This window comes from Bubalus bubalis, chromosome 4, assembly GCF_019923935.1.
Source record: "Bubalus bubalis isolate 160015118507 breed Murrah chromosome 4, NDDB_SH_1, whole genome shotgun sequence".
In the NCBI taxonomy this organism is placed as follows: domain Eukaryota; kingdom Metazoa; phylum Chordata; class Mammalia; order Artiodactyla; family Bovidae; genus Bubalus; species Bubalus bubalis.
This window is the reverse complement of record NC_059160.1, coordinates 109,340,542-109,348,638: the sequence shown is the minus strand read 5'-3', so window position 1 is coordinate 109,348,638 and position 8,097 is coordinate 109,340,542.

Below are 8,097 nucleotides of genomic sequence, written 5' to 3'. Positions count from 1 at the left end.
TGAGACCCCTGGCCTTCCTGTCTGTTACCCTCTCAAGACTACCTGAATAAATGAGTTAGATAGTTAGAGTAGGAAAAAGGAGTCCAAAATGGTTCTGGCTAAAAGACAAAGAAGGGAAAAGCCCACAAAAAAATAGAACAAAGGAAGGTCCGAGGACCAGAGTGAGAACCTCAGGTAAAATAAACAGCCCTCCTGGCTAGCCCAATTTACATAGGGCAAGCCCAGAGGAGAGGAGACAAATGTATAAAAGGAGGAAGCCTAGAAGGATTGGGGGATTCGCTTCTGTTCATGTCTTTTGGATCTACCTGCCATCACGCCTCTAGGATGTATTTTCCTTTACTTTCTAAATAAAACTGAGCTGTAATATGGGGCTGTAACACTTGTCCGTCCGTCGCTTCAAATTTTTGCTGTGACGAGACAGAACCGAGGAAATTACAAACTCCCCTGACATCTATGGTGCCATGACTCGGATTTAACCTGGCTGAAACGACCTCAGCTTGGCCCCCATGGGGCAGAGGCCAAGCACAGCGTAAGCCCAACACAGTGAAAGCTCCCGCGGTAAAAGCAGAATGCAAAGAAAACCCAGCACTGGGAAAGTGTCAAGAAGCCCAGCGTGCTGGAAACTGAACAGCAAAAACAAACTTGGCAGAAAGCTCACATGGCTCAGTCTCAGATTCCAGAAGACCTCTGGTTAAGGTAGGAGGTCCTTGCTCTGATGGCTGGAAGGACATATGGCTAACAAAATCTTAATTCCTTTACAACCTTGAGTCTCTTGTTTCCTCACAGAACCCGCCCCCCCCCACCCCCCCATGAACAGATGAGCAACAATGGGTGCAACTGAGGGACTCTGGCAGGGGCTACTCCTCAGTGTGTCCCAAAGGCTCCACTATCTCCTGGGCCCCAGTAGCTATTGCCCAAGAGGGTAGGGGCCCTTCTGTCCTTACTTTTCTTTATGCCAAGGATCAAGCCAATGAAAACTGTGAGCACAGGTCAGGTATATAGCAGATTTTCTGGCAAGTTATGAAAGGGATTCCTCGGCACATTTTTCCACTGTGTTTTTCCTCCCATCCTTCAGCTCCTCTCTCCTGGGACTTGAGCCCAACCAAAACCCACAGTGCCTGGCCTCAGGACCTAATGAAGCTCAGGCTGTGATGTCTCATTGCAAAACTTCAGTGAGAGACACAGCATAGGTAAGAGGTGGATTTGTTTGGAATCAGAGAGAAACACACCCCACAGGGTGTGGGCCATTGCAGGAGGAGAGGGCTTCAGTGTTGGAATGTGGTGTGATTTCCAAGCTGGGTGATCTCATATGCTAATGAGTGGGAGGATCATTCCAACAATTAGGGAACCACCCACTCCTTGGAATGTCCTCTCACCTCTGGGTGTAGCTTGCAGATTGAGGATCAATGCTTAGTTGAATTTGACTTGTCATCTTTGAGCCATTTGATTTTAATCCATTTACGTTATGCCCTTGTGCTATGTCATTCTTTCAAAAGTTGTGCCCTGCCCCCTTCCCTCCTGTTTCATGCTCTTTTCCTGAGCCGTGTCTGGGCCCACAATATTGCCTCTACAATCTTCTGGAGGAACAAACAGAAAATAGCTGGCCCTTGGGAGGAAAATACTGTATCCAGTCTCTCTAGATATTCAGGCCTTCATCTTCCATGTTTCCTACAACATGTGCAACAACAGCATCTCTCATTGAACCCGCTAGGATGGGTGACAGGTACGCCTGTTAAAAGTCCATCTGTTGGCAACCCTTCAAGGGCAACTGGGCTTCCAGGGATGATGTTTGCCACTTTGGGAGTTAACCCTGCAGGCCATTTGGGCCCACTTACCACACTTCTCCTAAAAGTTACAAAAATACCCCTGGATCAAATCTCCACTCCACTTTTATGGAACATCTGGTCTGTTGCCTCTTATCAGTTTGTTCTTAAGCCACTTACTAACTCCTACAACTAGGACCCTGCCCACTTGTAGGCAACATCGCTCCACCCCGCTTATTATTATTAAAATACTCTTAATGCCCTTAACAGGACCAGATAGCCCACTCCTTTGTCATTACTTCTGTTATTACCTAGCGTGGGTCTATGACAATGTTTACCATTGGAGACACCCTAACCTGCTCATATGGAGGATTAGGGGAGGAAATTGGTGACTTACATTCCCTCAGAGCAGTAAGAGGATAAGGCTTATGGCTATTTCTCCAGGTTCTCAGTCTCAGGGACAGGCTTGGGTTGCTTTACATCATGGTATCTATTCCTATCCGTGGTGGACAAGCCAGCAATAAGTTAAGATTACAACCCCTTAATCCTACCCAGTACTAGTCACATTGGAGACTTTGGGGATGCCCAACTCCAGCCTGGGAATCCCAGGAGGTCGACCTGCCTTGACCTGCCTAGGGATCTGGTCCTCAAAGGTTGTCATACCTCAACCTGCTCAGGGATCTGCCAGTCCAGGGGTCCCAGGAGGTCAACATGCTTCGACCTGCCCGGGGATTCGATCTCCAGTAGGCTGTCATGCCTCAGTTTGCCTAGTGATCTGCACCCTGACCTGGGGATGCCTGGTTCTCAGGTTGCAACAGTACTGGGTAGGATAAGCTTCAAAAAGCCTTATCCCTAAGGAAGTCCACCCATGGAAATTGAAGGAGGCCTATTAGTTTTTTCTTTTCCTCCCTGTCATCACTGTCTTTCAGAGGGGAAATAACCAATCTACTTCTTGACAGACGGCCTTGAGATGCATCCTTAATAGCTGGAAGCTGATTGATCCTCTGTCTCTAAGGGTGGTGGTGGTGGTTTACTCACTAAGTTGTGTCCAACTCTTGTGACCCCATGGATGGTAGCCCATCAGGCTCCTCTGTCCATGGGATTTTCCATGCAAGAATACTGGAGTCGGTTGCCATTTCCTTCTCCAGGGGATCTTCCTGACCCAGGAATAGAACCCGGGTCTCCTGCATTGCAGGCAGATTCTAAGGAGATTCTATCTCTAAGGAGAAGTTCCTTAAAATTCTTTTGTGCCACTGAGTGGCCACAGTATCCTCTGGGGGACAAGGAACACTGGCCTGAGGATGGGAGCTTAAATTACAAAACCATCCTGTAGCTAGACTTATTCTGTAAAAGACAAGGGAAATGCACAGAGATCCCCTATATCCAAATTTTCTTCCAACTAAGAGACATGGAGGCTTCCCTGGTAGCTCAGAGGGTAAAATGACTGCCTGCAATGCAGGAGACCTGGGTTCAATCCCTGGGTCAGGAAGATCCCCTGGAGAAGGAAATGGCAACCCACTCGAGTACTCTTGCTTGGAAAATTCCATGGACAGAGGAGCCTTGTAAGCTACAGTCCATGGGGTTGCAAAGAGTCGGATACAACTGAGCAACTTCACTTCACTTCAAGAGACATGAAGGAACTCTGTCTTAACTTATGGGGTTGTTGTATGCCCTAAAAGTGAACGTACTAGGCAAATGGTGTTAGGCACAGACAACCAAGAGAAGGAGCTTGTGGCCCCCAAGTTACCTGGTGCTCCTTTCTTGTATCCAAACGTCCCCCCCCCATATCTGGGAGCACCCCTCCACAAAAGCCAACTCGAGTATCTCCCTTAGTCGAAACTGGAGCAGAAATCAGACCAACCCGGGTCTGTAAGCCCTTCTCCCTCTTAGAACTAAGACAGATCAAACAAGACCTGGGAAGCTATACACATGACTCAGGCAAATATATAGATACATTCCAACACATTACCTTGGCCTTTGACTTGATGTGGAAGGACATCATGGTCATATTTAGTCAAACTTTATCTGACACTGAGCATGCTAGGATCTTAAAGGAAGCCCAAAGGTATGCTATGGGGCTTCACACATCAAGCGATAAATGCCCAGTAGGGGAATGTGGTCTCCTCCTCAGATGCTAATTGGAATTATAATGGCCCTGAGCACATCTGGGAAAGTGATCATTTTCTGATCTGTGTAAAGGTAGGACTGAAAGCAGCCCAGCAAAAAGTAATCAGCTATGCCCAGGTCTCAGCAATAACTCAGGAGCCCAATGAGAACACCATTGCCTTTCTGGAAAGGCTAAAAGAGGCCCTCCAAAAGTTTACCAATCTGGACTTGGACTCTTATGAGGAACAGGTGATTTTAAAGGACAAATTCCTGTCCCAGTGTGCATCAGACATCAGGATAAAGCTACAACAGCTACAGCAGCAGAACCCTGCTGCCTCTTTAGAGGAGATGGTCCAGACAGCCACCAATACCTTTTGTAACAGAGAACAGGAGAGGGAGGCCAAGGCCCAGGAAAGGGAGAAAAGGAAAGAGATAAGGCATGCCCAGACACTGGCTGCCCTCCAGGGAAGCCCTACGGCACACCCCTTGAAGGACAAGGCATGAGGCAAATGCCTAATCTGTAGACAGGCAGGACAATGGGCCAAAGAGTGTCCAAACCAAAACAAGCCTCCTAAAATGATGCTACAAATGCCATCAGTTGGGACACTGGGTGGCATTGTGCCCTCAGGACCCAACAGCTTCAAGGTCAAGCACCAAGACTTCCCTTGTGATGGTTCAACAAGACCTTGGCTGAAGCAGCCACTCCAGCCAGCCTGCCTGGCACAGAGAACCATCACAGGGCTGGAGCCAAGGGTACAACTGCATGTGGCAGGTAGGTCCGAGAATTTCTTGGTTGACACAGGGGCTAACTACTGTGTCCTGACCTACTCCGGAGCCTTCTCTTCCCAAACCTGTACTATTTTGGGTGCTACAGAAAAAAAAAAAAAAAAAAAATTACAAAAATATTCACCTGAGCACTTCTTTGTTGCTGGGGTGGACAAATATTTTCCCACCAGTTTCTGGTGGTCCCTATTATTGGGTCCTATTATTGGTCCCTTATTGGGAAGAGATGTTTCCCTGCCTTTGAATCTTGCAGATATTGCAGTCCTGATAGAAGATGCTTTTAAACTCTCTCTTGGGTGCAAACTGACTATTTTTACCAGCCAGCAAGTGAAACAACTCCTGAACGGGAGAAGCCATTTATGGATGTCTGATCAAAAGACACTCAGATATGCAGTAGTCTCCAATTTTGAGACCATAGAGGCTAAACCTTTGCCACCAGGTACTTCAGCCCAATTAGCTGAGCTCATAGCCCTGACTCAAGCTTTAGAGCTGGGAAAAGGAAAAAAAGTAGCCATTTATAATGACTTCAAGTATCCTTTCTGGTGCTACCTACACATGCCACTGTTTAGAAAGAAAGAGGCCACTTGACCACCCGAGGGTCCCCAATCAAATATGGTGATCGAATCTTTAGGCTCTTGGAGGCAGTCCATCTGCCCACTGAGGTCTCAGTCTCCAACTGTAAAGGACACCAAAAAGGGAACACAGACGTGGCATAAGGGAACCAAGAAGCTGATCAGGCAGCTAAGAGAGCAACATTACAGAACAATGATCTAACAGGTGTTGCTACCTTAGTTTCACAGACTAATTTGCCAGAAACTCCTTCATATACTGAAGGTGAAACTCTTAAAGCTAAGAGTGAGGGCTTTCAAGATCATATGGGGTGGTTCCAAAAGGAAGGATGCCTTTTTCTGTCTGGAAACCTCCAGTGGAAGTTGGTTAACTTCTTACATGCCACCACTCATTTAGGGGAAAAGGCCCTCCGAAGATTACTAGAAAGGTCCTTCAGAGGAACAGGCCTCCAAACCACTATAAGGCAAGTGGTCTACTCTTGTCCCACTTGCCAGTCAAACAATGCCCAAGGAGCTCGAAGACCCCAGCTGGCCCAACCAATACAACAGTGTGGGACCTACCCAGAAGAGGACTGGCGATGGACTTCACCCAGATGCCAGTTTCTTAAGGGTATCCCTGGTCTTTGCCCATGTTAATAAGTAGACTCCAGTAATTATGAAAAGCCAAAAGTGCTCTTACTTTTGGCAGCCAGCTGCCAAGATGGTCCCCAATCATTCAAACTCTTCCTACTCACACCCTTGTATAGTCTCCTTCCACACTGTACCAAAGTTTGTGTGACCTACACCATAAAGCAGAAGTGATAAATTGCCCTTCTGAGATGGGACTTGGAGTACAAGTACAAGACGGTGGAGTAGAAGGATGTGCACTCATCTTTTCCTGCGAGAACTCCAAAATTACAACTTGCTGCTGAACAACCATTGATAGGAGAACGTTGGATGCCACCAAAAAAAGATACCCTACATAAAAGGGCAAAGGAGAAGCCCCAGCAAGATGGTAGGAGGGGTGAAATCACGTTTATAATTAAACCTCATACTCGCCACAGACACTTGGAAGGCTCAAACAAAACCTTGTACGCACCAGGAAACCCCACAGAGACTGAGCCAGACCTACCTTTGAGTGTCTCCTGTGGAGGTACAGGTCAGAAGTGGCTTGCTGCAAGGGCAGGAGCTCTGGGTGCAGCAGACCTGGGTATGGCATAAGCTCTCTTGGAGGAGGTCACCATTAACCCCACCATAGAGCCACCAGAACTTACACAGGACTGGGGAAACAGACTCTTGGAGGGCACAAACAAAACCTTGTGCTCACCAGGACCCAGGAGAAAGGAGCAGTGACCCCACAAGAGACTGACCCAGACTTGCCCATGAATATTCAGGAGTCTCCCATGGAGGTGTGGATTGGAGGCACTGAGGTTGGCAGTGCATGCTGATCTCCTTATGAAAGAGGTCACCATTATCTTCATTACCTCCACAATAATTTGGCCTCAGGACAAACAACAGGGAAGGAACACTGCCCTGCCCATCAACAGAAAATTGGATTAAAGATTTACTGACCATGGCCCTGCACATTAGAACAAGATTCAGTTTCTCCCTGTCTCTACCATTAGGAAGCTTCCATAGCCTCTTATCCTTATCCACCAGAGGGAAGATAGAATGAAAACCACAATTACAGAAAACTAATCAAACTGATCACATGGACCACAGCCGTGTCTAACTCAATGAAACTATGAGGCACGCTGTGTACAGCCACCCAAGATGGACAGGTCATGGTGGAGAGTTCAGACAAAATGTGGTCCACTGGAGAAGAAAATGGCAAACCACTTCAGTATTCTTGCCTTGAGAATACCAACAACAGTATGAAAAGGCAAAAAGACAGTACACTGAGAGATGAACTTGCCAGGTGGGGAGGGGCCCAATATGCTACTGGAGAACAGTGGAGAAATAACTCCAGAAAGAATGAACAGATGGAGCCAAAGCAAAAACAACACCCAGTTGTTGATGTGACTGGTTATGGAAGTAAAGTCCAAGGCTGTAAAGAACAATATTGCATAGGAACCTGAAATGTTAGGTCTGTGAATCAAGATAAATTGGAAATGGTCAAACAGGAGATGGCAAGAGTGATATCAACATTTTAGGAATCAGCGAACTAAAATGGACTGGAATGGGTGAATTTAACTCAGATGACCATTGTATCTACTACAGTGGGCAACAATCACTTAGAAGAAATGGAGTAGCTATCATAGTCACCAAAAGAGTCTGAAATGCAGTAATTGGATGCAATCTCAAAAATGACATAATGATCTCTGTTTGTTTCCACGGCAAACCATTCAATATCACAGTAATCTAAGGCTATGTCCCAAGAAAAAATGCTGAAGGACCTGAAGTTGAATGATTCTCTGAAGACATATAAGACCTTCTAGAACTAACACCCAAAAGAGATGTCCTTTTCATTACAGGGGACTGGAATGCAAAAGTAGTAAGTCAAGAGATAACTGAAGTAATAGGCAAATCTGGCCTTGGAGTACAGAATGAAGCAGGTCAAAGGCTAACAGGGTTTTTCCAAGAGAATGCACTGATCATAGCAAACACCCTCTTCCAAAAACACAAGAGAAGACTCTACACATGGACATTACTAGATGGTCAATATATAATATATAATTAGATTGATTCTATTTTTTGCAACCAAAGATGGAGAAGCTCTATACAGTCAGCAAAAACAAGACCGGGAGCTGACTGTGGCTCAGATTATGAACTCCTTATTGCCAAATTCAGACTTAAATTGAAGAAAGTAGGGAAAACCATTAGACCATGCAGGTATGACCTAAATCAAATGCCTTATAATTATACAGTGGAAGTGAGAAACAGACTCAAGGGGTTAG